Consider the following 17,899-nt stretch of genomic DNA (forward strand, 5'->3'; position numbering starts at 1 on the left):
CCCCAAGTGGCCGCAACGGCTGGTGCTATGCCTATCCGAAGCCAGGAGCCAGGAACTTCTTCCGGGTCTCCCACACGGGTTCAGAGTCCCAAGGCTTTGGGCTGTCCTCGACTGCTTTCCCAGGCCACAAGCAGGGAGCTGGATGGGAAGTGGAGCTGCCAGGATTAGAACCAGCGCCCATATGGGATCCTGGCGTGTTCAAGGTGAGGACTTTAGCCACCAGACCACACCGCCGGGCCCTAAATTGGGTTTTGCATCAGCAAAATCATTGGTGCAAGTAGCTGGGTAGTATTCCATCCTGTTTCTTGGGTTTGAATCCCTCCTTTCCTGGGGGACTGCTCCTCTGAAGCTGGCTGGCCCTGAGGTCCTTGGACAAAGGGTCCTGCTTGGCTCGGGAGGACAGGAAAAATGTTCTTACTGTCTGCTGTGATTTCCCTGTGTGTCTGTGAGCCATTATCAAGTCATTTTTATAAAGATTATATAATAGGCCTTAGCAGGCATTTCTGGTGGCCATTTCTCCTCTTCCACTTGCTGCCTTGTTCATTCATCATTGTTATTTAAAAAAATTACTTATTTATTTTATTTGAAGGACAGATTTACAGAGAGAAGGAGAGTCGGAGAGAGAGAAAGAGCGCTAGCGAGCATCTTCCATCTGCTAGTTCACTCCCCAAATGGCCGTAACAGTTGAGCCAGAAGCCTCGAGCCTCTTCCAGGTCTGCCATGTGGATGCAGGGGCCTAGGACTCGAGCCTCTTCCAGGTCTCCCATGCGGGTGCAGGGGCCCAGGGACTTCAAGTCTCTTCCAGGTCTCCCATGCTGGTGCAAGGGCCCAGGGACTCGAGCTTCTTCCAGGTCTCCCATGTGGGTGCAAGGGCCCAGGGACTTGAAGCATCTTCTGTTACCTTCCCTGTGCATAAGCAGGGAGCTGGATAGAAAGTGGAACAGCCAGAACTTGAACCGGTGCCCATACCAGATGTGGCACTGCAAGGTGCAGGATTAGGCTGTTGAGCCATTGAACTGACCCCTGATCATTCACCTGAGTTAAACCTCTAAGTCTCATCCTTAGAGAAGTTGGAAGAACAGGGCTGTTTCCCTGCACACCATCTTTCCTGGGCAGAATTTTCTTTTGCAAGCAAGTGCTTCAGGATACCTGTCTGGAGCCCATAAAAAGGCCAGTTTGAACAGTTGTTGGCAGGCAGATTTTGCTTCACCTTGTGCGAGAACTGTAGTTTATTGGAATGGAGAAAAGCAACCATGGGCAACTTTCTGGACATCGAGATTTGTAAACACGCTTGCTCAGGTTCCTGACGCGGTGTGTGTTGACACGGTGTGCAGTGTCCACAAGTGTGCCGAACAGCAACTGTGGGTCCACGGAGCCTTGCCCTTCTGTTCCCTCTGGCAATGTCAGGATTACACCTGGATATGTGTCATGTCAGACTTTTTTTTTTAAATTATCCTACACACTTAACGGGTGGGCTATATTACGCTGCAATAACCAGAACTGGCAAATCCCGTAGTGGCTTTTTAACATAGCCAAAGTCTTGTTGATGTGTTCAGTGGGGATTGTAGGGGTGGAAGGGATTTCTCATGATGTTGGTTATTTAAGAAAATCCCAACAGTCACTGGGACTCCTGCTCCCATGTGTCACTGAGGAGGTCAGCACCTGGTCATTTTGCCCTGGCTTTGGCAGCTCTACCCAGAAGTGATGTGTTACTTCTGCTCCCACTTCCTTCACGGAAGCCAGTGGTCCAGCCACAGCCAACAGAGAGGCGGAGGTTGTGCTGTCCTAGCATGGGGGGTGTCAAGACAAGAGCCCACCTCTTCGGTTAACCTAATGACCACCAATATTAGTCAGACATAGACCACCAGGTGTCTGTGGTTTATAAATGTTTACAAACCACTGTATATGACATCTATAGTGTTGGGAATCTGCCTTGTCAGTAGTGGTTTGTCAACTTTTTCTGCTAGTATATTTCAGCTAATAATAAGATACTTTGTTTATGAATGTGCCACAGTTTGTGGAGGTGTGTTAGCCACATGCTTTTCTTTCTCTGTTGTTACAAAGCATCACACAGTAAACTTCCCTGCTGAGACATTTTAAACTGTGCAAAAGGGCTTCCAGAAACAGTTCATTTTGACAAAATTTTGAAAGCGTGTTTATGAGGGGGATCTTCAAAAAAATTCTTGAAAAATGCATATCCTAAAAAAAGCACATGCATTTGCAATTTTTAAAAATTAGTGATCTTATTGATTTATCTGAAATGCAGAGTTACACAGAGAGAGGGAGAGAGGGAAAGAGAAATGGTTACAATGGTTGGGGCTGAACCAGGCCATAACAGGAGCCTGAACTTCATCTGGGTCGCCATGGGGACTGGCAGGGGCCTAAGCACTCAAACCTTGTTCCTCTGCTGCTTCAGGCTCAGCAGCAGGGAGCTGGATTGGAAGCAGAGCAGCCAGGACTCAGACTGGTGGTCCTTTGGGTCATGTGGTCATGTGGTCATGTGGCTTTATGCTTCCGGGGATGGCTCAGACAGCAGCTCAGCCTGCTGGGCCACATCACAGGCTCCTTCAAATCTGTTTACACTAAAGCCAACTTATCATTTAATACTACATCTTGTGAACTCTTTGAAGTGCGTTTGTCTTTGTGAAAATACTTTTGTCAGACAAATTCCTGCTGAACTTGGCGGGGTCAGAAGGTGTGTGTGCTATTTTGATTGTTCCTGTTGAATAGCCACGTGAGTGCTGTGGGAACCGGGAATCTGCTAAACTGATAGGCAGATATTTCCTTTAATTGACGCGTCTCTGGTTGTCAGCAAGGTTCAAGTTTTCACATGTTTATTAGCCAATGTGTATTGCTTCATCTGTGAAATGACTGAATGTATTTTTTGTGCATTCTTTTTCTGCATGTCTCATTTATGTTTATGGTTTTTCTCCTTGGCTTGTAGAAATTGAAGATAGATACTTTCCATCTCATAGGCGTTGTAAGCATTTTTCTCCTGTTGGTCAGTTCAATATGTAATGAGTAACCATTTGTCTTGCACGAGCTATGTAATTATAGTGAAAAGTTTTTTCTGTCTCATTCACTAGACGTGGCCCTAAATAATTGTTACTGGCCTGTTGAGAGGACAGAAGAAGCACTTCTCCTGCAGGTGCTGTGAGATGTCTAGTAAATTTCCAGGTTCCTGTAGAGCTTCTGTTTCCCGTGGAGCTGACCCCTTACTTGGACCCTTCACCTGCCTGTGTCTAATTTGGCTTTCTCTTTGCACAGCAAGGGTGGTGGATTGCACTGTTTTATGGGTGTCAGTATGATGCAAAGTTAGGGATGGACCAAAATCTCCATGACTCACTGATTCTGCACAGGTGCCATCATGATAGTTAAAAGATTGGCCCAGTGTAGTCTCATATGCAACATGGATGACAGTCTGTGTGCACTCCGTGTTTGGTCTGTTTCAACTCTTCCTCCCTTTGGAGTCACTGAGACACGGACAGCCTGGAACCAGAGCCGGCTCCCTGGGCACCACTCCACGCAGCTGGGGAGGGCCGGATGTCCTGGCCCTCTAGATGTGAGAAGTGGGAGTGTCCCCGAGCTCAGTGCAGGACTGGGCTGGGAGCCTGGATGTGAGTTTTGTTTAAAAAGCACCTTTCTCCATTTAAATAATCCTTGTACATTGCTTAAAATGTTAACACTTTGGAAAAAATGTAGCCTAGAAATGTATAATACCACCACCAAATGCAAAGGCTGTTCTTACTTTGCAGCGCTTCATTTTAGAATTTCTTCTGGGTGTATACTTTAACGTTTTGTAAGGTTGATATAGTTTGATTATGTTCACATTAATGCTGATGGTACAGTTTAGACATCTTTCATTATTACACAAGCTGTAAGTGAATGTCATTTTAGTTGCTGTAGAACATCTCATTTAGTGAGAAATGTTTCATTATGTATTTTCCTGTTATTAAAAGTGTAGATTGAACCCTTTATGAAAAAATGTTCTGGTGTGCTTCTTTCCCAAATTCACATTATTTTCTTTATTTTTTGAAGATTTATTTATTTATTTTAAAAGTTAAAGTTGTAGGGGCTGGTTTGATGGCTCAATTGGCTAAGACTCTCCGCTTCAAGCACTGGGATCCTTTTTGGGGGCTGGTTCACATCCCAGCTGCTCCACTTGCCAGCCAGCTCCCAGTAGCCTGGGAAAGCAGTAGAGGTTGGCCCAAAGCCTTAGGATCCTGCACCCATGTGGGAGACCTAGAGGAAGCTCCTAGCTCCTGGCTTCAGATGGGCTTCGCTCTGGCTGTTGCAGCCATTTGGGGTGTGAACTAGCAGATGGAAGATTCTGTCTCTCCTTCTCTCTGTAGATCTGCCTTTCTGATAAAAATAAATAAACCTTTAAAAAAGGAAGAGTTGTTAGGAGGAGGGAGAAAGAGTGAGACAGCACACAAACTTCATCCACTGGCTCACTCCCTAAAGGGCCACAATGAGCAGGACTGGGCCAGATACAGTTGTTGGTAGATACAACTGAGAGTGGACACCACCTCAAGGGATTGGTGGGCTGCACAGTTTAAACCTGAAGGTTACTAAACTTGATTAGGCAAGTGGGCTTTAATGGGACTGAGAGCTAAGAGGGTTATGGTGGTGTTGGGTAACCAGATAGTAAAGGGCACCAAGACCTTGGGCATTTAAGGCAGCACTGGGTTAGCAGATTTTCAAGGTGCACTAAATCCAGGATGGTGGGGTCGGTCCTCAGAGTCCCTCCTTACAAATTTTGTCTTTTTAAAAACCACCTTTTACTTCTGTTTTGTATTTTCTTTCTTTTTTTTTTTTTTTTTTATTACAGCCAGATATACACAGAGGAGGAGAGACAGAGAGGAAGATCCTCCATCCAATGATTCACTCCCCAAGCGAGCCGCAACGGGCCGGCAGGTGCCGACCCGAAGCCGGGAACCTGGAACCTCCCCCGGGTCTCCCACGCGGGTGCAGTGTCCCAATGCATTGGGCCGTCCTCGACCGCCCCCCCCCCCAGGCCACAAGCAGGGAGCTGGATGGGGAGCGGAGCCTCTGGGACCAGAACTGGCGCCACATGGGATCCTGGGGCCCCCAAGGCGAGGACTCCAGCTGCTAGGCCACACCGCCGGGCCCTGTTTTTTATTTTCATGAAAGTTTATTTTTTGGTCCATGATTATTTGGATGTGTGTTTAAACTTTTAACACTGAGGGGCCCGGCGGCGTGGCCTAGCGGCTAAAGTCCTCGCCTTGAAAGCCCCGGGATCCCATATGGGCGCCGGTTCTAATCCCGGCAGCTCCACTTCCCATCCAGCTCCCTGCTTGTGGCCTGGGAAAGCAGTCAAGGACGGCCCAATGCATTGGGACCCTGCACCCACGTGGGAGACCCGGAAGAGGTTCCAGGTTCCCGGCTTCAGATCGGCGCGCATCGGCCCGTTGCGGCTCACTTGGGGAGTGAATCATCAGACGGAAGATCTTCCTCTCTGTCTCTCCTCCTCTGTGTATATCTGGCTGTAATAAAATGAATAAATCTTTAAAAAAAAAAAAACTTTTAACACTGAGTGTATTTCTAGTTATCTTTTTGCTATTAATTTCTATTATTTTGCTATTAATTATATTGTGCTTAGAGGATTTTTTCCTTCTTTTCTATTTACTTGTCTCCCTCTCCAAATCCCTTTTCTCTCTCTTTTTTTTTTAAAAAAGATTAAACTTTGTTTTCTGACCTAACATAGGGTCAGTTTTTTTTGTTTTGTTTTTTTTTTTACAAATTTTCCTTGAATTCTTGAGAAGAATATGCATTTGCTATTTATTGAATTCAGTGTTTTATATGGGTGCATTAGATTGGTTTGTGAATTACATTAAATGTGTTTTAAATGTGGATTTTCCTGTCTGATCTATTAATTAATTTAAGAGTTATCTTCATGTTTCCCTCTGTGATTGTAGATTTCTCATCTCTTTTTCCGTTTTCTTCTTGAACTAGTCTAGAAATTATAGCTTCTATCCTTTTTTCTAGTGGTAACCTTTGGAAATTTAATCTGTATGTATCATTTCACTAAGTCTAAAGTTAGAGTTAGTATATTTATGTTGAAATACATTTCAAAAACTTAAAAAAATAATAAACGTTTGAAATGTATTTTAGAGGCAGAGAGAGAGAATGAGTGACATTTCCTTTCATTGGTTCACTCCCCCAAAGGCCTGCAGCACCTGGGACTGAGCCAGGCTGAAGCCAGGAATTGAGAACTCAACCCATCTTTCCCAAGTGAGTGTTAGGAAGTTAGTCCCTAGAGCCATCATCACTGGCTCCCAAGGTCTGCAGTGGAGTCAGGAGTCAGAGCCAGGACTCGAACCCAGGTACTCTGACACGGAACATGGGTGCCTCCACCAGCCTTCCAACTCCTGTGCTAAATGTCTGCCTCCTTACTCTCTTCTTCACAAAGCAAAGAACTGAGTGTTCTTCCCCATTCTGGCCACATCCCATGATTTGCCTGCTTTTGTTGTTCAACGTTTTAGTCCTATCTCATCCTTTTCTTTTGAAAGTCACAAACTAGAGATTATCATAATTTCATATCATCTCAGTGCCGCTGCGGCTTACCCACATTCAGCATTTTCTTTGTTCGTTATTCCTCTTGTACAACTCAGACCTTCCTCCCGGAAAGAAGCTCTTCCAAGTCCCTTCAGCCAGGTGCTATTCGTAATAGCTCCCTCAGTTTCCAGGTTCACCTTCTTTGTGCCCTCCTTCTTGAAGAATAGTGCTGCTGTGCTTACTGGTCCGAGTTGGTGGTCAACATCCCAGGAGTTCTCTTCTGTTTTCTTGCATCATTTCGACTGTTGAGAAGTCAGCTGAGCTGTTGAATTTGTTCTTTTACTAGTGTAGTGTCGTTCTCCCTGGCCACTTTTGAGATCTTTTCCTTGTTTAAGATGATGGACTCCCTGACAATGTCCATGCGTACCTTGTCAGGAAACACCTCAACAACAGCGCGATGGACATGTGGCTGTTGATGAAGCACATCCATTGTTAACTAGAGGGGAGATCAATGGGCGGGGGGGTGGTGCAGAGGGACCTTGGGGAAGGGCACGGCAACCCCAGAACCCATGGAACTATATCATCAAACAAAATAAAATATGTTAGAAAAAAAAAAAAGAACTCTTCTCCTTGTCTTAGATGTTTTTGATGCTGCTAAGACATTTTTGGGACAGGATTTCTTTCTTTTTTTTTTTTCTTTAATTCTGCTCAGGATCTGTTGAGATTTCTGCCTTTGAGGTTGGGTATCTCTGATCACCTTTAGAAAGTTCTTGTTCATATTCCCTTTCAGGGTTGTCTCAGCCAAAGCTGTGCTTTGGAATTCCGAGACCTTTGTGATGGTGATCTTCAATATCCCATGATTCTCTGAGGCCTGGAGTCCAAGTGAGAATCTTCATCCCTTACAGGTGCCTGAGAGGGTTCTACTGACCGGGCATGCTGAAAAAGAAATGTTCTGGTGTTGGACTTTTTGAGTTACAGATGTAACTCAAAATTGGCTTGCTTGTTCTGTTGGCTTGTTTGTTGTTTGTTTGTTTGTTTAGGATTTATTATTTATTTGAAAGAGTTAGAGGAGGGAGACAGAGGGAGAGATCTCCCATCTGCTGGTTCACAGCCAGGACTGTGCTGATCTGAAGCCAGAAGCCAGAAGCCTCCTCTGCATCTCCTACATGGGCGCAGGGACCTAAGCAGTTGGGTTACCTCTGATGCTCTCTCAGGCACATCAACAGAGAGCTGGGTCAGAAGTCGAGCAGCTGGGACTCAAAACTGGTGCCTATGTGGGATGTCAACCATGTAGGTGGAGTCTTAACTCACTGCACAGGCCCTGGGCTCCAGCTTTGGATCAGGAAGCTGCTATGTTTAAACATTCTAAGGGTAGACTTTTCTCTCTTTTGTTTCCTGTCCTCTGAGCCAAGACCAACACAAGACCGATTTCCTTCTGGTTCACCCACTGAGGCTGTGACATTTCAGTGGGCCTGGCTTTCTGTGGGAGTTTCCAGTCTGATTCTCACTCTGCCACCTAGCCTTTGGGGCCAGTTCCTGGGCAGCTGCTGGATCATTGCCTAAGTGTACAGGGAACAAGATAATGACACTTGCCTTTGCCTTATGGAGAGAGCCATTCTACTTACCCTGTGGATCATGGAGGCAAGTTAGGATGCCCAGGGCAGAGCTGATGCCACCTGGGATGGCATGGTGGAAGGCAGGAAGGGGTACTGGGTGGGATGGATGGTCAGCCTCTTCCCCTGTAAGAGCTTCAGTAGCTGGGAGCTTGGCTTGTTCATGCTTGGAGTGCCCTGGTGCTTGGCACAGAGCAGGCATTCACAGATGCTGCCAGAGTTGAACTGTGCAGTCAGCTGTGGTTCCAGTGCTGTCTTCCTGGACTACCTTCAAAGAGACTGTTTCCTTTGAAAGGAAGTGACATGAAGGGATTCCAGACAGTGAACTCATGCCCATCTCTGGCATTGCCAAGCTCAAGCCGGAAATAGTGAGCCAGCTGTCTGTGGGCCCCAAGAGACCAGAATTTTGGCAGCATTTTTGTTCCGGGATAACATGGCTTTCTTTAGCTGCTGAATGTGTTCTTCCCTTGAGGCCCTGTGGGCTGGGTGAGATTGCTCACACAGAGCCTTGCCATCCCACTACAGGTCTGTGACATTCTCTCTGAGACATCTGGACAGCAGGTGGCAAAGACAGCCTTTTCATGGTAGGCCTGAGCTGTGAACGCTGCCTGCTCCAAAGGCAGTGTGCTTAGAAGAAGCACCTGCCCTGTGTCTAGGGCACAAGTGGGCCCTGCTAGGGGATGGTTTAATAAACTTCTGCTGCCCTGTGAGGGCTTCTGTCCTGAGAGTTGACACCACATGGGTACATTAGAATGCAGGGAGTACGGTAAAATAAAGCATGTATAGGAGGCATCCTTATGCAGTTCATGGAAACAGAGATTATGAAAAAGCCAAGTGTGGATTTGAATTTTTTTTGGTGCCTAAATAAACTTACTTTTTTAAAAAAAGATTTATTTATTTTTACTTGAAAGTCAGAATTACAGGGAAAGAGAGGGAGAAATACAGAGATCCTCCATCTACTAATTCACTCCCCAATTGCATGTCATAGTCAGAGCTGGGCCTGTCTGAAGCTGGGAGCCAGGAGCTTCTCCTGAGTCTCCCATGCAGGTATAGGGTCCCAAGGACCTGGGCTATCCTTCTCTGCTTTCTCAGGCCATTAGCAGGGAACTGGATCAAAAGTGGAACAGTTGTGGTACTTACATGGCACCACAAGCAGAGGATTAGCTTGCTATGCCACCATACCAGCCTCTAAACTTACTTTTTCCTTATAACTCCACTTCTCCATTGAGAATTTTGTCTATTTATGGACAAAGACTATCTGAGATGTTCTTAGACCAACATGAGTCTCTTGGTTATTGAGTTTGTCAAAGAGAATAAAAATGTACTGACTTGTTAAAAGACAGACCCTCAGCTGCCATCTGCTGGACGTTTCTTAACAAGAAGTCACTCAAATCTGAAAGTTACCTGATGCCTGTTTTCTGAGATAGAATATTTCTCAATTCCTGATTTAGATCAACCAGTACTTAAATGCTGTGCAGCAGCTAATATTTGTCACTGTATGTAGTCCACAAACCGAGTGATGAAAATACTTGGATTCCAAGCCTTAAAGATGCTCATGTGTGAACAGCATCATGGGGTATGCTTGTACCCGAGAAAGCCACTCAGGGTGAAGCAGACAGGGCTGAGTCCAGCATGTGGTATTGAGGGGTCTGCCAGCAGTAAGCCCTGAGTAGGGAAGGCAAGACAAACAAGGTCAGAATGGTGGAGGTCAGAGAGCTGGGGTGATGGAGGTGCTCCCCTAGCCACCTTCTCCACCCTCAGCTCTGCTTTCTCAGGCTGCCTGTGAGCCATCTTCTTGGGCCACTGCCTCTTCCTGGGTAGGTGGGATGTCCTGGGTAAGGGTGGTGGCCTAGGTAAGTGGGGGTGTCCTGGGTAAGGAGAGGGTGTCCTGGGTAAGGTGGGTGTCCTGGGTAAGGTGGATGTCCTGGGTAGGTAGGAGTGGCCTGGGTAAGATGGGTGTCCTGGGTAAGTGGGGGTGTCCAGGACAAGTTGGGGTGCCCTAGTAAGAGGGGGTGGCCTGGTTAAGGCGGGTGTCCTGGCTAAGGGTGCTAAGTGAGGTGCTCCTGATCATGGACAGATGACAGCGCTGAGCTGCTGCTTTCCTGCCTGCAGCATCCTCTCTCTGTGGTCTCAGCTTTAGTGTCACCTTCCTCCAGGAAGCCTTCCTGGGTCCTCCCCTCCCTAGTGTGACCAGCTGTTCCTCTCTGGTGTTCCCACTGGCCCCTGCCAGTGTCAATCAGTTTGATCACGGGTGCTTGTTTAATTTTCTTTCTCACCAAATCTTCAGTTCCACTGCTGTCTTGTTTGCTTTGTTATTGGATTCTCACACTCCAGTGCCCTACAATGCTATATAATTAGATTTTGATAAATATTGGCTGAAAGCGGGGGTTTTTGTTTTTTGTTTTTTCATTTATTTCACAAACATTTCCGGAGCTTTCATTCTGTGCCACAGGCCCCTGCTGAGCTCTGGGCAAATAAAGAAAGGACTCCCTGGGTAGGGGCGGGTGTGTGTGCTTTTCCCCAGGGCCCTCTCTACAGGAGGGGGGTGGGCAGCAGGCTCAGAAGGGGTCTTGCGCAGGAGGGACCCCTGGATGGAGGCTGAGGAGGAGGGGGTGGGTCAGGCTTCAGGCACAGGGGCAGCTGGGAAGGTGATCAGCAGGGCTCGTAGGCTCAGGGATGTCTGAGGGGGAGCATAGTGCAGGCACGGGGCTGCCTGAGAGGGCAGGGAAGGGAAATGGGGAGAAGAAGGGGTTGCAGGAGCTATGGGAGAAATCCAAGCTGCAGAATTCTGGGGGTTGGCTAAAGCAAGAGGGGTGTGTGTGTGTGTGTGTGTGTGTGTGTGTGTGTGTGTGTGTTAGGCCCTCTGGCTGTGGTTTACAGGGAGCTGATGAACTGAAGGTAGGGTACCCTTCTTGAGGGCAGGGAAACTTGCTTCCCATCCTCCCCTCCCACTCCAGTTTTTAGCATGTGGCAGGTGCAGAACGTGCCCTGGAATGATACTTGGCAACTGGGTCAAGGTGCAGAGAGCAGCGAGGTGGGCCCCATGTGTAAACCCCAGTGGCACAGAGAGCTCTATCACTGTGGGGCACTTTGCAAGCCTCCCTCCCACCCTCCCCGCCCCACCAGCCCAGAGAAGCAGAGCACCTGTCCTGAGCTTGGCTTTTTGGACCGCAGAGCTGAGGCCTGGACTGAAGGAAGGACTTGTCCTCACTCACACAGTTTCCAAGTGGCAAAGGCAAGTCTTTGATGCTGCCCCTGCCCCCCTGCCACGCCTAGGGAGTAGGATGGGGTGTGGCTCACAGGTGTCTGTTCTCTCCTGGGACTGCTGTTCTGCTTTCTGACGAGGGCAGGGTCCAAGGGGACATCTTAAGGGCCAAGTCCCTCCCTTGCCGCTTTCCTGGTCTCCTTTGGCTGAGAGAGGGGCAGGCCCAGGAGGCAGCTGGGGACTGTCCTCGCCAACGCAGTGGGGAGAGATTGGCGTGCCACTCACATGCTCGCTGCCTGTGTATCACACTGTGGTTTCATAAAAGCCTTCTCACTGGGAAGGCTGCTCAGTAACCCGTGATAGATTTCCACATCACGGAGGAGGAAAGACGCAGCCGTAAGTCATGTTCTGAACTCATAAAGAGGCCGGTCACGTGCATGGCCCCCTTCCTAGCGAAAGGGAAAGGAACAAAGCACTGTCTGGGCCCCCTCTGGGCTGGTCTCTGTTGGGGGTTTGCCATGGGATTTCTTCCCCACCCCTCCCTGTGGTGCTGACAGGGAAAAAATGGAATTAAAAGCTAAGTTTATTTTACTAGCAAAAAAAAAAAAAAAAAAAAAAAACCCAAACAAACAAACAAAAAAACCCAAAACTGAAATCTACCCATTGGTTCTTTTTCCCCCTTAAGATGCATTTTCTATGGCTTTTGCAAGGTCCCTTGTCCCATGCCACCTTTCGTAACACTGTGATTGATTTCTGGTTGGAGGACAGCAGCCTGGGCTGGATGAGACCACCCACTCCCCAGAGGCCGGGGCTCACCTGAGTGCCCGTGCTGCTGGCCTGGGGCAGAAGCAGGGTGGATGCTTCCTGCCACCCTCTCATGACTCCCCCTCATCCCTGGTGCTCTCCTCTGCTTCTCTGTCACTCTTCTGGTCCTCCTTAGCCTTGCTACAGCCTGAAGTCCTTGCTGATTGGCAGTGAGCAAGTTGGTGCTCACTTCAGCTGTGATCCAGCCCCCTCTGGGGTGTCATGTTCCAAAGGAGACTTCAAGAGATGCCATGGCCTGCAGGAGCCAAAGGGACAGGCATGGTGGCTGGGGAGGGATGCCAAGTGCTACAATCGAGGATCTCACACTCAGAATCCCTTCTCTGTTCCTGGTAGTACCCAGGGCCACCTTGAGACCACCCCAGCTTCCCAGTTGGACTCACTGCTAGTGGGCTTTCCCTTGTTTCTGTCGCTGTTGATTAGCCCACCACCATCTTCTAGCAGGTGGGCCATATTCTCTTTTCCCTTGCATTATCTGGAACTCAGGAATGTGGTCACACTTTTCTGCAAGGGAAATATAGCCTAGCATTGTGTCCAGGGAGAAGAGGACATGGGCTTGGGGGAACAGTCCGTAGCATCTACCACCCTGCAGTGTCGATTGAAAAAAAAGGGCAAAGGATCTGGAGCCCATCCAAAGCAGCCTCAAGTTCAGGCCGTGCCCCTCACTGGCCCTGTGGACTTGGATGTTACTTAGCCTCTTGGAGCCTTAGTTTGTGCTCCTGAATGGTACGGCCTGGCACCCTGGGAGTCCCCAGTGGTACTTTTGCAGTAGGTGCCCAGAAACATCGTGGTGATTACTTCTGCGGTCGTCACTGTCTTTATTAGCATGCATCTCAGTATTGATTAAGAATTTAAGAACCTGCTCGAGGTAAAGTAGCTATGTAGCCTAAAAGTAGAAACCCTGAAAAATACATCTTTTACCTCTCCCATGTAGTTTCTTTTTCCTAAAGACCACCAGCATTAGCAGTTTCTCGATGTGATTCCCAGATAGGCGCACATTGTGCAAATACCCTTTTTATTTACTTAATTACCCATAGGGCCATTTCATTGTACCCTTCTTATTAGCTTTTCATGGGATCCACTCCGTTCAGCCCACTTAATTGAGCTTAATGGTGTAGCTGAGCCATTGTTTTGGACCGGTGTCAATTGACTATCTTCATCCCGCGTAGCATTCCACAGGACAAGTGGACCATCATTTGCTGAACAGGCGCTCCAGTGATGAGCACTGTGCTGCTTCCGGAGCATTGCTTTTCTATCGAAAGCTGCAATGGCCATGTCCTTGTGGGTGGGTCTTTCTGCACTCACCTAAGAGTAGCCACATGATGAGACTCTAGGAACTATACCATGTGCTTAACTCTCTTTGAGTCTAGGATTTAAAATTTGGAATGCTTCCACTCTGGTAGCTGCTGCAGAGAGAAGGGAATGGGACTTAAGTGATTTGATTTATCAAGAAAAGGTGGGTGGGAAAGACATTGTTTATTTTTGAACCTTTTGCTCACTCACACTTTTGTGTCCTCTGCCCATGATGGCTTGGATTTTAGATGCCATGGCACCAACAAGTGGAATATCTTTAAACCAATGCAAGTCACCTGTTGGCTTTGGAGTGTTTGTTTCCCCACATGAACAAGTGTCTACTACTATCCTGAACGCCATTCCCATCAAAGAAGTTCAGTTCACAATAAAGTCTTATTTTGGTTTTATTTTGGGTGACAGAGAAGCAAACATGGTTAAGTTTTTTTTTTTTTCCTGTGTGAGTTTTCGTAGATTGTTTCATTGAATCCTTGCAAATCTTTTGAGGTATGATTGCTATTCCTATTTTCCAGGTGAAGAAACAGATGGATTTGCAAGAGTTAAGTGACTCTCTCAGTCGCACAGAATTGGGGTTGGAACTCAAGTCTTGCTGTCTGAACCATTCCTTGGGCATCTCTTACACTGAAATAGAAAATTCAGCAGAACTTTACTAGCTCTCAAATTAATTTTAAGATTTTTAAAAAAAATTTTATTTTTATTGGAAAAGCAGATATACAGAGAGTAAGATCTTGTGCTTGCTGATTCACTCCCCAAGTGGCTGCAATTGCCAGAGCTAAGCTGATCTGAAGCCAGGCGCCAGGAGCCCTCTCTGGGTGCAGGATCCCAAGGTTTTGGGCCATCCTCCGCTGCCTTCCCAAGTCACAGGCAGGAAGCTGGTTGGGAAGTGGAGCAGCTGGGACATGAAATGGCACCCATGTGAGATCCTGGCAGATGCAAGATGAGGATTAAGCCACCAGGCCATCACGCTGGACCTCTCAAATGAGTTTTAACCATAACATGAGCAGCAGCTGACTGGCAGTGCCTCTCCAAAGAGGGCCATGTCTCTTATGGCCCCAGGCCTGGTCTTTGTCATACTTAGACCTTGTGCCACTGATCTAGCAGCTCCCAGTTAACCAGGCCAGTCCTCATGGTCAGTCCCACTGGTGTCCTCTATTGCCAGTCTCTACCCCTCAGTTCTAGGCAAGGTTATTCTGGCTGTGACTGTGGCCACCCTAGCCCCTCCTTTCACCAAACTTCTCTTCTTATAGTGATCTCTGTCTCTCTTTTTTACAGATGTATTTATTTGAAAGAGTTAGATGCAGAGAAATAGATATCATCCATCTATTGATTCACTCCTTAAATGGTTGTAATGGCTGGGGCTGGACCAGGCTGAAGCCAGAGGCTTCATTTTGTCTCTTGTGTGGGTGAGTAGCAGGGGCCCAAACACTTGGGTTATCTTGTGTTGCTTTCCCTGATGCATTGGCAGGGAGCTGGATTAAAAGTGGAGCATCCAGGACATCAACTGTGCCCATGTGAGATACTGGCATTTCAGGTAGTGGATTTTGCCCACTAGACCATGCCAGCCCCTGTCTTCTCTTATAAAGGAAAATGAGTCTTATCCTAACTCTAACCCTAGTGTCACTGCACTTAACAGTCTGCTCTCATTTCTAGGCCCTGGGTCCAGCTGTGACAGTGCCTAGGAGCCCTATCCCCTTGTTACCTAGGAACAGAAACTGGTACATTTGAGCCCCTTCTCACTCATCAGTGCTGTGTGCTGTGGGCATCTTTGTAGCCAGTAGAATCCATCGCCATTGTCTCTTGATCTCAAAGAGGCACAGTCTCTCTCATTAAACTGTGCATTCACTGTTTACTTATTAACACACATTTCTCGAGGCCTGAGCGCATCCAGTGCCTGCCTGCATTATCTCACACTGTCCTCCCAAATAGCTCTGGCTAGGAGCAGTCATTGCCCCCTCTGCTGTTGGAGCAAACAAGACTAGGAGAGATTCATTAACTTACACATGTTTCTGAGTAAGTGGATTTGAACCCAAGTTATTTGAATTCTAAGTCCATAATGTATTCTAGCTGAAAGCCAATGCTGGGAGCCTCTTGGTAACTCACTGGTTGAGCTACTCTCAACACCTTAATTAGTGCTGACTCCAAATTAGTAGCATGCTGATTTGGTGTGTGTGAGAGGGTTGTTTTTGACAGTGTTCATATAACCTGTCCTGAGAAGATATCGCTTAATCCATAATGAGAGGATGTATGTTCGCTTTGGCAGCACATATACTAAAATCAGAATGACAGGGTGGGGCATGGAAAGGACAGTAATTTATTTGACCCCCTGGCTGTTGAGCTCTAGAGGATTTTAAAATCCTCCCCCTTGCCTTTTTCTTTAAAGGCAAAAGTTTCCAGGTAATAACTATTAATAAATAAGCTTCCAACCTGTTGGGTTTACTTAGCTTAACTCAAACTTATCTAAACCTAAGAAATATCTGGGGCACTTATTAAAAATTGATTTCCCAGTAGAGACAGGACCTGGGGAATATCTATTTATTTATTCATTTTTAACAAGCCGCCTTAGGTGATTCTAATAACCAGACTGGTTTGGGGAAATGCTGTGTCATTGCTGAGGCATGTTCCCTTTGTGATCTGTCCTGTGGAGATTGGAAGCATAGTGGCCACAGGCACTGTGGTGGCAGGGAACATGCATCCTGGAGTACAAAAGCCCAGGATTCAAACTCCTGCCAGACCGTACATGCCCTGTGAAATCTCAAAGTGGGGGTTCACCTGCATCCCCTATCAGAGTGCCTAACTCAAGTCGGCTTCTCTCCTGGCTTTTCCGCACTTCCAATCCAGCTTCCTGCTAATGTGCCCAAGAGGCAACAGATGAGGGCTTACATTTCTAGACCTCTGCTACCCATGTGGAAGACCTAGATGGAGTTCCTGGCTCCTGGTTTTGCCTGGCCTAGCCCTGGCTGTTGCTTGCATTTTGGAAATGATGCAGCAGATGGAAGATCTGACCTCTCCCTCCCCCTTCCCTTCTCTCTCCCCTGTGTGTCACTCTGCCTTTTAAGTAAATCAATCTTATGAATACTCTTATCTCAAGATCTCTGCGTGCCCTCTCCTCTGTCTGGACCTGGGCAAGGTTTTCCTTTCCCTTCCCCCTTTCCTCCCCGCGCCTTGTTCTTCAGCACTTGCTCAGAGAAGCACATCATGGTTTCCTCTGTGTTGAGTCATTTGTAGTTATTTTAAACCCAGTGTCACTCCTCCCTGGACTTGGCCTCATGACAGAAGGAGCCATGCCTCTTATCCCCAGCACCTCACAGTAAAATGGAAGCTCTGAGCCTTATTTTTCTCACATGTAAGATGGATAAATGTGTCCCATCAACAGGGGTATTGGGAGGTTAAACTAGAGCGTACAAGAACAACTGATATACAGTGGTATATCAATTTATGTAATAAATGTTAGTTTTTACCTTTTTAAAAAGGCTTATGTATTTGAGAGAATTACAGAGAGAGAGAGAGAGACAGAGACAGAGACAGACAGACAGAGAGAATATTCCATCTGTTAGTTTACTCCCAAAATGGTCACAATGGCCAGGGCAGGGCCAGGCCAAAGTTAGGAGACAGGAGCTTCATCCCCATCTCCCATGTGGATGCAGGGTCCAAGCTCTTGGACCATCATCCCCTGCTTTCCCAGGCACATTAGCAGGGAGCTGAATAGGAAGTGGAACAATGGAGACTCAAACCAGCACCTGTTTGGGATGCCAGCTGTGCATACAGCAACTTTACCCACTGTACCATAGCACCAGCCCCTAGTGTCTGCCTTCTTCCGGAGGACCCACTGAGAACCATCTATCACAAGGTGCATTAGAGCACACCCAAACTTTGAGGCAGCTACTTGACCTAGGATTCCTAAAAGTTTCCAAGATTCTTTTTTTTTTTTTTTTTTTTTAAAGATTTTATTATTACTGAAAAGCCGGATATACAGAGAGGAGGAGAGACAGAGAGGAAGATCTTCCATCCGATGTTTCACTCCCCAAGTGAGCCGCAATGGGCCGGTACGCGCCAAACCGATGCCAGGAACCAGGAACCTCTTCCGGGTCTCCCACGCGGGTGCAGGGTCCCAAAGCATTGGGCCGTCCTCTCCTGCTTTCCCAGGTCACAAGCAGGGAGCTGGATGGGAAGTGGAGCTACCGGGATTAGAACCGGCGCCCATATGGGATCCCGGGGCTTTCAAGGCGAGGACTTTAGCCGCTAGGCCACGCCGCCGGGCCCCAAGATTCTTAAAGTAGACAGAATTTAGCTTTCTTTTTCTTCCCTTGTAAGTCCAAAAGCTGCCTTTTAACTTTATTCTGGTGACCCATTTTTTTGAGGTCTTTCATAATTTGAGCTGATTTCCCATGGATAGCATCTCTTTAAGATTTCTTTATTCAGTGTTCGGTGC

The 17,899-nt window shown here is 47.3% G+C and overlaps 2 protein-coding genes across 6 annotated transcripts in view; one reads left to right on the forward strand and one right to left on the reverse strand.

Annotated features, from left to right (window-relative positions):
• Positions 1-5,484, reverse strand: part of MRRF (mitochondrial ribosome recycling factor) — a 222,865-nt gene extending 217,381 nt beyond the window's left edge. Inside the window, exon 1 of the mRNA XM_058672151.1 lies at positions 5,444-5,484. The gene's annotated coding sequence lies outside the window, so the exon portion shown is untranslated. The remainder of the gene's footprint in view (positions 1-5,443) is intronic.
• Positions 1-17,899, forward strand: part of TTLL11 (tubulin tyrosine ligase like 11) — a 214,465-nt gene that overhangs the window by 10,345 nt on the left and 186,221 nt on the right. The window lies entirely within an intron of this gene.

Source organism: Ochotona princeps, chromosome 14 (assembly GCF_030435755.1).
Source record: "Ochotona princeps isolate mOchPri1 chromosome 14, mOchPri1.hap1, whole genome shotgun sequence".
NCBI lineage: Eukaryota > Metazoa > Chordata > Mammalia > Lagomorpha > Ochotonidae > Ochotona > Ochotona princeps.